Consider the following 14,268-nt stretch of genomic DNA (forward strand, 5'->3'; position numbering starts at 1 on the left):
AAAAATAAAAAAAAACGAAAGAAAGAAACAGGAAAAGAATCAAAAATCAAAGAAGAAGATAAAATGTCTACAGGTAACGTGTGTAATAATACAGATATATAATCTGGCATCATAATTAAATGCTAGACTGAACACCTTTGTCAATATTAACCAACGTCGTCTTCGTCTTCGTCTGTATACCGTGTAAATTATTATACACACTCCGTATAAAAATTGTGTATATTTGTATACGCATACTGTACGTATATACGAATGGTATCACACAGCCTGACCAGCGTTGGTCGCGTCGATTTTATGCTATATGTTAGTTTCGATCGTCCTCGATCGCGGCGACCTTCGATCTCTGCCTGTCCTCCCCCCTCCACTCGCCGCCCCCGACTCGGCGCCGAGTTCTTATTTGAATAAATGTAGCGCGAATTTAATCCGCGAATGATCGTCCGATGTGTGGAATTTAATCGGATGATACATTTTTTATTCTCCTTCGACAACGAAACGCTGTTCACGTCGTACTTGAAACAGTCGAGGTCGCACGCGTGTAACGATAAATAATCAAAACGTTTCAAACGTTTCTGAAACAGTTGAAATGGTTCGGAAACGGCTGAACTTGTTCGAAAACAGTTAGACGGGTTCAGGACCAGTCGGGACGGGTCACAAACGGGTCAATCGGTTCAGGGACGGTTGAATCGGCTCGGAGTCAGTTGAAGCTAGTCGGAATCATTCGAAACGGTTCAGAATCAGTCGAAGTGTAATCGGAAAGATTTGAAGCTAGTCAGAAACGGTTGAAAAGGTTCGGGAACAGTTGACAAAGCGAATCGCTTGGACGTTTGAATCGACTGAAACACTCCAAACAGTTCAAACAGTGAAGTGATCGAAGGTGTTGTGAGGTTTAAAAAGTATCAAAAAGTTCAAGCGTACGAAAGAGAGTTGGAAGGGTGAAGGATAATTGGCAGAATGGAAACGATGGAAGTCTGAAAGAACGACGTCCCGGTTGCCTGAATAAAAAAAAAAGACTGTCGCCGAGGCTGCAAAAGTGGTTTGCGATCCTACGGCGGTGCTGTTGCTGTTGCTGCCGCACGAAGCGGGAGATACGCGTTGACTGGAACGACAACGGAACGGAGCGTTCGACGAGGCAACCTGCTCTCTCTCCTCTCTCTCTCTCTCTCTCTATCTCTCTATCTCTCTATCTATCCATCTCTCTTGCTCAGTCTGGGTGCAAAAACGCCGTTTGTGGCGTGGGGGTTACGGGGCGAAGGGAGGGGGGGGGGGATAAGGACCCCCCACCCAGGATGTCTCCTACCACGTACAAACACGCCGACGAATGTTGTACTTTGACGTACGTTGGCGACAATCAGGTATGTGACATATATTATATATTCTGTAGCACGTGTTCACGCAAGCTTTTCTACATTTATCAATATGTATATATATATATATATTCTCGCGTGAAGCGGTTTGAAAAAAAATTTATTTTCTCATATTACGATTAACATTTGTTTCGTTGTTACCGTACTCTTCGCGAAAACATTTTTTTTTTTTTTTTTTTTCCTGTAACAAGTTCGCGATTACGATCTTTACCCTCTTTGGTGAGCAATTATTTTTAGCAAAAAAAAAAAAAAAAAAATCGTCAAAGCGATGAGGAAAGAATTTGGGTGGAGAAAAATTTGATTGCCAAATTTTTGAAAAACTGTTCAAACTCCCCGAGGTTAATTCGTTGTGATATTCGTCAAAGAAATTCAAAAATCGAACCGGTCGATTTCAACGATGCTTGAAAAAATTGAATGGACGATGATCACAATGAATAAGGATCACGCAATTCCGTAATGATTGTAAAAGAAAAAAACTCCCGACCCCTAGTAAAGAAAGTAATCAACCCTCCGTAAGATGAAACACCGATACATCGGTCTAAACACATTACATTGCATTGGCGCGGAATGCCCTGTACACGCTATATGCGGTGTATACATTGTATGTATAATGTAATAATGCGGTGCACGAGTTGTATGTATGCATTAATGTATACACACACACACACACACATATATATATGTACTATGTATGTATATAGTATATATATATATATATATATATATGTATATATACACACACACACACACGCATACACGTACTTTCGACTCTTAAAACGATGGCAATGCGCCGCGACGAACGCGGCCAGTGCCACGGGGAATCAAGTCTGTAATTGAGCCTCCCCCCCCTCCTTCATTTCCTACACCCCCCCCCGTCCTTCGACACCCCCCCACCGCCCCCGACCCCTCCACACCGACCATTACCGAGCAGCTCTGCTGCCCCCACCGATCGGCAAGGCAACTACTACGGCGGCTACATTGAAATTGAAAGAGAATTGAAATTGATACGCGATGTTACAAATTTAGCGCACAGTGAAAGTGACCTCACTCGACTGATTGAGTTATCGTTAGTTAAAACTCGCTTCGCATTGAAAACATTTTTGAACAAAGAACAAGAAAAAAAAAATAAAAAAAATAGAGAGACGTCGCGATCTAATTTTAAGGTTTTTTTTTCACACCGATGGCCTAAATCGTTTCGCATCGTTCGAACGTCAAGTTTTGAAAAAAAAAAATTAAATAAAATAAAAATCCTGTGAGTTGTTGCGATCAGTTAACCTGATTTGGAAGAAAATTTATTAATATGCAAATAATTTGATTGGAAACTTTTTTTTCGAACACTATTTGGCATCCAAAGGATCAAGAATTGAGACATCGATGTGGAAAACTCCTTGCATTAAAAATTTTTCTACCCAACAATATTTGACTGTGAAATAATTCGATTTTCGACGACGTTGAATTTTATTTTTTGAAAATCGCTGTACCGGTCCCCTTAAATTTCAACAGGTATAAGGTATCAAATTCGGTTCATTATAGATTCAGACGATAAAAAAAAAAATAACTTTCTGCCCTCGGGAGGATAAAGTTGCAGATTTTTTTAGACTCGTCAAGCCGAAGAGCGTTGATCGGAAGAACCCTTACTTCAATTACTCTGATTGTGTACGGGTCGTAAAAAAGATTGATAACGAGGATCAGGAATCGTTTGGCGATTCGGACGAAGATCGAAAGAGACGAAGTACCGATCTCGGCACTGATCCTGCCTCTCCGAATGTTCGTTCTTCTTTCGATCTCCGATTTCCGAATCGATCGTATCGAAAGACGCTGTGACGGTCATTGGATGTTCATCGTAATATATATACATATATGCACGACAATGTGCGTGCATGTGAAGGCAGATGCATAAACGGAGCATGTGACACAGAAAGTCGGGATGAATTAATCGGACAAAGTTAGTCACTGACCGGTTTAACGTAAGCAACTACGTAGGTCACGTATGTATGCAACGTATCGGCGACGCGTCGCATGCGGGGAAATCGTTCCACGTGTGTGGGGGAGAATGCATAAGTGAACGCCCATATAACTCGAGGATACATATGTGTGCGTGTGTGTGTGTGTCAAAGAGCATCGAGAGACGCTGATAAGTTGAAGCTTCGAGGCTATCCGGCCGACCGAATAAAATGTCGTCATCGTCGTCGTCGTCGTTGTTGTTATTGTTATTATTATCATCATCATTATTATTATCATCGTACATCTCGCGATTATATGCAATCGTAACGTAGGTGCAGGTTTCAATTGCAATACGTGTAAGACACACTCGACGCATGCAGAGGCACGTAAAGATAGTTATGTAGGTATTTTGCAAAAATGTAACAAGATCCAACGTCGTTTAATCGGAACAATGTTGGGACGTATGTATTGAAACGATGCTGATAAACCTCTGTTTTACGCACATATATAGGTACCTACGTACATGTGTGTGTGTGTGTGTGTGTGTGTGTGTGGGCTGTAGGTTTAAATACGAGAGCCAAGGAGCAGAGGCCGAGGTAAATGAGGCGAATTATTCTCCACAGGATCGAATTGCTCCGAGCGCTATCGCGTCTATCCATAATATTATACATACATGCATGTCTAACGTGTATTCGTATACACGCGTGTATTTTACCCAACACGCGTTGCTGACAGCGTATAATCGCTTTACCAACACGACCAACGGATTCGAGATATGTATTCTAATTCGAATTATAGGTATGTAGAAATATATCTTTGCATGCATGTATATAAATATGTTTATAGTTGTGTCTAATATTAATAGAAAGTCAATCCGTTAACTTACGTAAATATCGCTGTAAAAAAAAGCGACTTTGACGCGACAAAATATACATATTCTTGTCCTAATTCGAACTATGGTCTGAAATTTTCATCCCTTTCTTTTCGTTCTTATTCTATTCCTCTCGCTCTCCGCGATGTATTACAGACAATTGAAATTTACGAATTGTAAGCTTAAAGGATTTATCTGTTGCAGAAAAAACAAACAAAGTTGGCCAAAATAATTACCAATTTTCCAATCTCGTATGGTGTAATTTTTTGTTTGTATTTTGATAGCTATTCAATAAAACGTACGTTTTTGATCCATGTATTCGGAATTCCGAATTAGGAATGAAAAATTCTCCTCTCCTATCTCTGCCTGCGCTTTATCCTCAGCCTTTATAATACATTTGAACAAGAAACAAGAGTGATTGACGTGGGCTATCTTTTTCTCTCTCTCTCTCTCTCTCTTTCGCTCTCCATCCTCCTTTTTTTTTATTCTTCTTCTCTTCCGTCCGTCTCTCTTTACAACGTGTAATAACCTCCACCACCAGGAGGATCGGGAACGCACGGTGTGTTTAACCCGTCCTTTCGTAATTTTGACGCGAACACCCTGGGATTTAACCAGTGCACGACGACGCTGCGCTGCAGCAGCGAAGGATGAGGAGGAGGAGGAGAAAAAGAAGGATTAAAGGACTCGACGAGGAAACCTGCAGGACTTACACATCCAGACACATACAACGCCATACCATAATTTACATCAAATTTATAAATATTTCTCAACACTCGGAACGTAGAAAATAGAAGACACCAGCAAATTCCAAAAATAAAAAAAAAAAAAACAACATGTATTAAATTTAAATCAATAAATAAAATATGTATCACCAAATTTTTCTTAATGAGTAAATTGAATATCGACGATTACGATGAATTTATATATAAGTCGTGAATGAGGCTGAATAAAAAGGATAAGCCTAGGAAGACAAATGTAGGGAATTGAGTAAAAAATAAGGAGTGATGCGAGAAGCATGAGGAGAAAGAATGACACCACCAAACGTTAGGGAAAACAAGAAACGCGTTTGCAATTCCGAACGAATATGCAGCGCGATGCTGCGCGCAAGCACATTTCATATCTCTACAACGTATACACAAATATACGTATCTCTATGCATATATGTATGTATTTATATACATAGATACACACATATATATATATATATACATGTATGTACATGCACATGCAATAATATCGTCCTCGTTCGAAAGCAGCGAAATTTTTCTATCCACTTAGCTGAATCCTTGATCGAGTTCGTTCGCTTATCGTCTACATGCACTCGCGTACACATATGTATGTGTGTATAACATGGACGCATGTATGCATCGGATACGCGTGCAAGCAGAGAGAATCAAGCCGCAGATCAGCGCAAAGATCCGCGAATCGCTTCTCACCGTCTCCTCGAAGTAATACAATATTATATACACGTGTGAGATTCGTTTGTACATACGCATGCGTATAGATCGTATGTGTGTATGTATATATTAGGACGATGCATGTGTGTTGTATAGATTGGACACATTCATGTATAGTACAGTCGGCGGTGAAAATAATTTTCTTGGTGGTAAATATAGTGGGAAAACGTGACCTGAGATAAGAACGAAAGAAAAAAAAAAAACGAAGGAAATTGGGAAAACTGTGTAGCAGAAGAAGAAGAGGAAGAAGAAACGGAAGTAAAGGACGAGAAAAGGAGCGAAGAAAATTGGAGAAATCGTGTAATGTAAAAGGAAGAGAAGTAGGATCGATAAGAAATCAGAAATGTTATACCTAACCACAAATTTCTTTATAAAAAAGTAAGCAATAATTCCAATTGTTTTCTACGATACCTATACTCCGGTGTGTAAAAGGGTGTGAGAAAAAAGGCGAAAGAAACAAAATCAAACCCGTAAGCTTGCGTACATAGGTGGCGTAACATATCTATATATTATATGTATATATGACGCGTATAAGGGTTCAATATATAATTAACGTGGCACCTCGCTCTAAAGTCAGTCAGTCCGATCGAATTGCAGCGAGTTGTTGTTTAGTTTATAAATCCCCCCCCCCCCCCCCCCCCCCCATCACTCGTTTTTCTCTTTTCATTTCATATTTCGTATTTAATCGAGTACGTTCGGTAATAAACAATAGCATATAAGATTCATCAATCGCGATCATTAGTGATGCAATTTGAGTCTTGTTGATTGTAAATATTGCATTGAAAATGGTAAAGTATTTACCTACTTTTCTGTCTGAGATTTTTCTTTTTTTTTTTTTTTTTTTTTAATACGAAAATTTTATTAATTATAAAAAATCTACGAGGCGTCGAAATATCTCGCGACTAATTATCAGCTGCAATATTGCGATCGGTCTGAGACTCTTTGTTCGCGATAGATAAATGCGTTATCTATCTACTTCTTTACAATATTGTATCGGTATAACAACGGGAAATTCATATCGGACGAGAGGTCTATACATTGTATAAAAATTTGATTAATTGTTATCGTTATATATATAGGCTTATCATTATCGTTGTAATTTGTGCACGCGTCTCTATCGATTGTATCATCGATGCACATGTATAAATATAACAACGCACAAGTGAGCTTGGAGAGAAAATTTTCGAAAGCACAGATTTTTTTTCTCATTCTTCTCTTACATCGCACGTATTTTTCAAGTTTTTTTTTTTTTTTTTTTTTAAAGTAACAACAACTTATCGTCCGATTCTCCGCATAATCAAATTATCCAAAGATCTTTGTTTTTCAATAAATCATTTTAATTGAGAACAAAAAAAAAAATTAAAAATAACTACTAATTTTCTTAAATTTCTATTTCTAACTTTATATAGAGATTTACGATTACACGATTGCATATCAATTTTGATAAATCCGGCGATCAATAGACAGATACAGAGAAACCTATTTAGGTAGCCAGCTTCTCATGCGTTCTATTTTCCGCAATTTTCTCCCCACTCTTAGATTCTCCCTTTTCCTTTCTCCAATCAATACGATTATCGTGTTGTGCAGACCGCGACCTTGTCTGCAAATCGCACGTGGTAATGCCCTCGTACAGAGTATGAATACCCACGTATAACGCATAACATATTGTATGCAATAAATACAGGCATGGCGAAACAATGTACATTTGTACAATTACTCGCGATGCTGCGCAACTCGTCGCACGAGGTGGATAATATGTAATATTTATTTGCACAACGGGTGGCCGGTATAAATTTATAATTAAATTCGCGTGCAATTAATTTTCCGTATCTTTCCTTTCTTTTTCTTTTTTTTTTTCTCTTTCCATTCTTGGTTCCTAAATCTCTTTAAAATTATTTTCAATTTTATCACGATTTTCGTTTTCATCGTCGAATCGCATCGTTATTGTTGAGAATTATTGTGCAATAATAATATCCTGTACATGTATATCAAATTTCGAAACATTTTTCAATCACGAATCAAAGTTAGAAATGAAAAAATGAATTTATTTTCCTACCTTGCACCGTTGATGCTGCCTGCGAAGGATGAAGGATGTTCCTCCGATTTCTCCAATCTCCTGCTGCTTCCACTTCACTTGTTTTATTCACACTCCGAAATTGGGTTTACCGAAATCCGAAATTTTTACACACTGTATTAACGCCCGGTCACCTGCAAAAATAAAAATAATACACTCTTACTTTGTTCTTTTTTTTCCTCGCAAATTGGCAAAATTTTCAACATAATAATAACGATAATAAATTCATGTTTGCAAAATCAGTTATTTTTCGTAAACGATTAGTTAACGATTAGATTAGAAACAAAGAAAATATTCAAACTCTTGGAATGGCGTATAATTGTGAAAAAAATGCAAAACAGGCCTTTCTAAATTCAATGAAAATCGAATTCGACGCAGATATCGAAATTGTTTCATAACGTACCGGGTGACAAGTGCGTGATTTGATCGCCAAACCGGAGTTCTAACAATACGAGCATTGACATTCAGTTTTCAAAAAAATTTGTCGATTCAATAGATTTGTGTAATCCAATGAGCGGATTAAAATCTTGTATCGATTCGCGTGATTGTTTATGAGATATAAGTAAACATGTCTTCGCTCATTTTACACGTACTCTTGCGGAGGAATGAAAGAGAATTGATGTTGTCGATTCAATTTGTAACGAAGTGACATCGAAATTTCGTTGAAATTTATTTTTCCAGTAGAAGCAAGTCTGATAATCATTGACAAAGATATTTCAGAATTATTCACCGCTTCCATGATATTGGAAAAAATTATTTAAAAAAAATGTGCATACGTTGCTGAGGTTGTATCCAGCAGTGCAGGCCGCAACACGTTGCAACGAGGCAAAAGCGCATCGCACGCGTAATACGTGAAATTGCTGTATTAGTGTTACTTTCCGGTTATAAATTTTAAAAAAAGAATTTTATGCACGACAGATCTTGGAAGTATAGTGGAGACTCGATTATCCGGACTGCCAACCACGATCAAATAACTTTACGAAGTCGAATCCATGCGTGCACGGACATGTCTGAACTGGCATTGACTCGCCCGAAAATTTATGTCTCAATAATTTCTCAATAAGCATTGATTGTTGTTGATAATTTCAATTCGTTTTTGTTGTTTTCAACAAACACCGAGCATTATGCGTGTATCGCGTAATAATATGTATTCATAAAAATCGCTTTTCTTGCGATATTCAATTATCCGAACGCCTAACGACAACGATTTGTCTGGTTAATCGAGTTTCCGCTGTGTATAGAGTGAATGTACAAAGCTTTCGCGATGCCACGACGCCAAACTCTGAAAAACCTAAACGCGCATCGGTAAATATTTTCACTAGGGGCGAAACGGGAGGAGGGGGAGGCCGAATCGAGACTGAACTTGTCCCCAGCGATCGGTTCGCGCGTTCGCGACTCGACGAAGACTGCGCCGAATGTACCGGCGACAACTCCGAGGCAAATCGAAGACGGCCGAAGTCAGCCGAACCCATTCGAAGTCTCGAATCGGCATGTTCGCGTTTCGGTTTCTTCCGAATCGATCGATTTTGAGTGCCAAGAAATACTTCGCGTAGCGGTTGAGGGTTGTAACTTGTTGGTAAACACTAAGGAAATTTTATCGGAACGACGCGAATAGAAAAAATTACAATATCAATATACTCAGCGACAAAGTAATCCGGTTATTATTGCTCGACTTTTTTCTGAAAGATTTTTAGTGTAGATAGAAGTTTAGCTAAATGAATAATATTAACGAAATAAACACGGTACAATTACGCTCGATATCTGTATTAATATATCATTTATCGCTCGACTTTATCGTTAGACGTTCGCGCTCGTACTTTTCGCTTATCCTCATTTTATCCGATCGGTCCATCGGGTCATCGATATCATAGACGTAAGGTGACACACGCATTAATAGAAAAATTCCGGAGAAAAGATGAGCGTTTCACGCTACATGGAAGATCGTCCTCGTTTAATTTGTCGCTTGTTGGCATTTTTATTTTTATTTTATATTTTTGAATTCCTAAAGAATAGTGTACATAAAATTTTTTTCTATAGCTTACATCAAAGTCTGATGTTTGAAAAGTGTGACTGATAACCTTTTCATTATTAGTTTAATCTCATGAAATAGTTATAATTTAATATCAATTTTTAATTAAGATTCCCGTTCGATACATCGTTGTACCAAGCACAGTGATCTTTCGATTGAATATAAACTTCAGTAAAGAAACAACAATTAATGCCTTCATGAATTAAAAAAAATTTGATGACGATCTTCCACAAAACGTAGAACCCTCATATTTTTCCAGAATCTTTTTTCTTTTAAAACTTATGAATCTTTTTGTTTCTTCAAAGACCTTAGTATAGATATTCGACCATTAGGGCTGAAACTGAAACGATTTCGAATCGAAAATCGATAATTTTTCGTCATTCTTAGCAACTGCATTCGGTGGAGACGGAATCGAGGCAGTTGGGTGTACACGCCGAGTATATTTTGCGGGTGTATTTGCCGGGAGATTCACAGTGTGTGTTCGGCGAGCGATGAAAATGGTCCAGCTCGTAAACCGGCTACCGAGTTACTTACACGCTGAGTTTCAATTTTCACGAAGAACAAAAACACGAAAACAGGCACGTATTAAAAATCATTTCTAAATTTCGTTCGATCGATTACACGCAATTTATAACATTCGACAAAAAAATTTTCATCTACTTTGCTAAGGAGTTGATTATATAATACAATTTCCTGTGTGTTTTTATTTATTTATTTTTTTGAGGTGCGCGCCATTTTTGAAATACCATATTAAGTAAGTACGTATTCATTTCGTTGTCGTTTTAGGGCGGGGAAGTAATGTTTTTATTTTTGATGAATAATTAACAAATGTTTTTCATCAATCTTGAGCAACTTTACCATGAAAACGCGATTGGAATTTTTGAGAGTACGAACAGAATGGAGAACGAATGGAGAATCACTTATCTGAATATGAATGGATGGTGGTTTAATTCCTCATTACTTGCATACTTGCATAATATTTACTTTACCAGTTGCTTACTTATTACATATAGTTTCTCACTTGCTTGCTTAATTTAATGCAACGGCGATATGTCATTCACCTTGTATCTTCGCACATAAATCACACCTTTCAACCTCTCATTTTAGATTTATTTTTGCTTTTGCACAATTTTTCATTATATCAATATTACTTTCGGTCGTTTAAAACCAAGCGAGTCAATCGATCGACTGTTAGTAAAAGGAGCAATCTCGCTAGATTGGCAAAAAATTTATGTTTAATCAGTAATTCGATTCACAACAATTTTCAATACTTGGATTACTTTTTATTTAATCGTGTTTTCTTTTTTCACGATTATTTCTTAGCTCTCGTATGCGATATTTTAACAAATCATGCCATACAACGTTACAACAAAACACGAGAAAATAAAAAAAAGTAAAACAAAACCGAAGAAAAAATTAAAAAGTTAACGTAACGCCGCGATATGAAAAAAAAAAAGAAGACTGAAACATTTGGTCGTAAATTTGATAAATCGTAATAAATATTCCGCATAATCCATACGTATATTAGGTGTATTATATACATAAATCGAGAAGATAGCACAAGGAGTGTATAAATAACGGTAATTCTTTAATCATTAAAAGATGTTCAAGTATACACATAATCGCGTATTATACGTAAATTGATTATACGAAATTTGCGTTGTGCGACAAAATAACAATATTATACGTTTAATCGCGGGGTGTATTTATAATAGCTGCTGCTCGCCGCAGTATCGCAACGTTGTTATACCGTTACATTAATATATAATATAACAATATACCAAGAACGACGCTACGCGATCCGCGGACTCATCACACAAGTAGAGCGATAAGGAGGAGCCGTAACGCACCTACGTGCATACCTATATCACTGTTGGAGAAGAAAAAAAAACACACGCATGTGATTTACGTACGTGTATCAGTAATGACCATGCCTCTCGAGTGTCAACGAGATAACCTCTTAATCGTCTGCATTGCTATAATGTTACCAAAGCTCGCTGATCGATGCAACAATTATTGCGAACTGTGTGTATATTTGTCTTATACGTTATCATTCCAGCCAGCGTATATGCATAAATTATAACGTAACGCGAGATGTCAAGAATTGTCTAATCTTAAATAATTTTTTACTCGATTAACATTTTTCTGCACGTGCTACTAAGTTTTTTTTTTTTTTTTTTTTCTTTTCCTCACGTATCGGTCCTTTTTTTTCACTCCCGCAGAATTAATTTATCCGTGAGTCGTAGGTTTTTAGTTTTTCCCTTTTTTTTTTTTTTTCTCTTTTTCTTTTCTGTTCCCAAGAGAATGTAAACGCGGTGAAACTGCGCGTATTGGGCTAATTATTCACGAGAAAACGAGACATCGATAAAAATTCAATACGATCAGTCTCAAGTTCACCTTGAGATTGATACAAAAAATTTTTAATCACCGGTACACATATATTTATACATATATATCTGTGTAGATAATTGATAAAAATTCTCAAAATAATCTTGTAACCTGATACATATGTTGTACATGTTACGGTACGTAATATTATAATAAAGTCCGATGAGCTGACTTGGCAGAAAATTAATTGAACTTTTGACGGCGAGCTTTGAGGAAAAAAAAAAATAAATAAATAAAAAATATTTACAAAATATCATCAAACTTTTTTAACGAATCTACATATTCTTCTCTTCTCTTCGTCAATTTCTCTCACCGTTATCAAACGTTTACCTACGGTTGTGCAAAAGTTCTTTTTTTCCAACATTCAATGTTTTTCTCGTTTCTCCAAGTTTTCAACCTTTTTCCATGTAAAAAAAAAAAAAAAAAAAATCAAAAATAAAAAGCAAAACCCTGAAAAGCCTAAATTATTCGCAACCATCGCGTTCCCCCCTCTCATGATTGAGGTAGTACTGATATAATTCCACCTACGGAAGGTCGCTCCCTCCCCTTTTCCTTCCTCCCGACTTTCCCCTCTCGTTGCACTTCCAGCCGGCAAGTCGAAGAGGGGGTAAACAGGGAGAGGGGGGGAGTGACTATGTAATCTGCAATAGGTTCGGGTACTCGGATTGTCAGGCACACGTGTAATGTCACGTCATTACAAGGCACAATATTGCACTATGCGCTACTGCACTGCATATAATGCAGGCAAACTGACTTCCGACGTTTCCTCGCGCCGATTACATATTATGCACGTATGCATGTATGTATATATGTAGCCTAAGAAACTGCATCGTATAGAGGATGAGAGAGAAAGAGAGAAACAATAATTTTTTGCAATACAAACGAAACGAGGATTTTTTTTTCTTCTTCTCTAATACTCGTATTTGAAAGAAATTCAAGTCTTTAATCGTATTCTGTTTAAACCCTTGAGTCACAGTGATAAGTATTCTTACCACCTGTTTTGTATACATTTTTTGAATATTTGGAGAACTTTGAAAACGTATTTATTTGCGGTTTAATATAATAATAGGTTGTCAATACTCGAGAGTGATTATTGCGATATAATGTAAATTAATATTGTTAGAAAGAAATTAATTGAGAAAACATGGTGAAAATTCAAGGAATAATTCATTCCCGAGGAATTTACCTTTCTGCACATGTTTTACATTAATTATAAGGTTTTTAGGTCTGGTGATTGCGAATCTGAAATCAGATTTTGAAAATTCGGTACGACGAATCCAACCAGCGACCCCAAAAACCGCCGCACAAAGTTTTTTTTTCAACATATTCGATCAAGCATGAAATTTTCATCCACAATACCGGATCCACTATCTTGAATTTTCAAAATCTGATTTCAGATTCGAAATCACCGATTCGAAAAAATATAAAACACTATCTTGTTGCAAAAGTTGACTCAGCACAAAAATTCGTGACTCAAAGGTTTTTAAATACAATGAAAAAATTGATTGTAAATTTGTAAAACGATTTTGCATGGTATATAGTTGAAAATTTTTGTCTCAGTTTTTAAAGTAGAAAAAAAGAATTTCTCATCTTTTCGACAATCTATTTCACGGGCAAAATGTTGCATCTATATGCTTATTTACGTACGCAGGTATAACGCTCGGTTACCTAATGACAATAATATGTGTCTGTTGCCACCGCGACCGCCGCGTTAGTTGTATTATTATACCTTGGTGTATTTGCTGTATCCTGACTATCGCGAATTGTGATTCGCGGATAACCGACGACCGCTGGAAAAGATCAAGGCCGCAAATACAGGCGCAGACGAGGTTTGCCACATCTTGATACCGATGCTGTTGCTGCTACTTTTGCTGCTGTTGCCGATGCCGTTGCTGTTGAATTCGTTCGTTCGATTGACCGAACGGTACATGTAACCCCGGCACGATTATCATCGAAGCACGTGTCTCGCACGTTCTGCATGCAGTTAATATTCATCCGCAGTGCGAAATTGCAGTGAATATTTGCCACGAAAGTAAGAGAGGAGTAATGAAAAAATTAAAATTTTAAGAAATGGTTATCGAGCTACAGGATGTGTAGAATTTATTGCAGTGGAAGTTCGACAACTTTTCGGCTGAGTAAAT

The 14,268-nt window shown here is 37.3% G+C and overlaps 1 protein-coding gene and 1 long non-coding RNA gene across 5 annotated transcripts in view; one reads left to right on the forward strand and one right to left on the reverse strand.

Moving 5' to 3' along the window:
- The window catches only part of LOC124308812 (uncharacterized), a 52,064-nt gene extending 37,797 nt beyond the window's left edge, over nucleotides 1-14,267 (reverse strand). Inside the window, exons 1-2 of the long non-coding RNA XR_006909103.1 lie at nucleotides 13,857-14,267; nucleotides 7,693-7,844 (exon numbers count right to left, since the gene is read on the reverse strand). This is a non-coding gene — a long non-coding RNA (uncharacterized LOC124308812). The remainder of the gene's footprint in view (nucleotides 1-7,692; nucleotides 7,845-13,856) is intronic.
- LOC124308806 (protein doublesex-like) overlaps nucleotides 1-14,268 on the forward strand; it is an 82,998-nt gene that overhangs the window by 6,298 nt on the left and 62,432 nt on the right. The window contains exon 1 of one of the 4 annotated variants that reach the window (XM_046771905.1): nucleotides 11-1,352. The exons of 2 other annotated variants lie outside the window; for them this stretch is intronic. The gene's annotated coding sequence lies outside the window, so the exon portion shown is untranslated. Of the gene's footprint in view, nucleotides 1-10; nucleotides 1,353-14,268 lie in introns of those variants that run through there. One more of the 4 variants, XM_046771908.1, reaches the window with a different exon arrangement.

This window comes from Neodiprion virginianus, chromosome 7, assembly GCF_021901495.1.
Source record: "Neodiprion virginianus isolate iyNeoVirg1 chromosome 7, iyNeoVirg1.1, whole genome shotgun sequence".
Taxonomy (NCBI): Eukaryota; Metazoa; Arthropoda; class Insecta; order Hymenoptera; family Diprionidae; genus Neodiprion; species Neodiprion virginianus.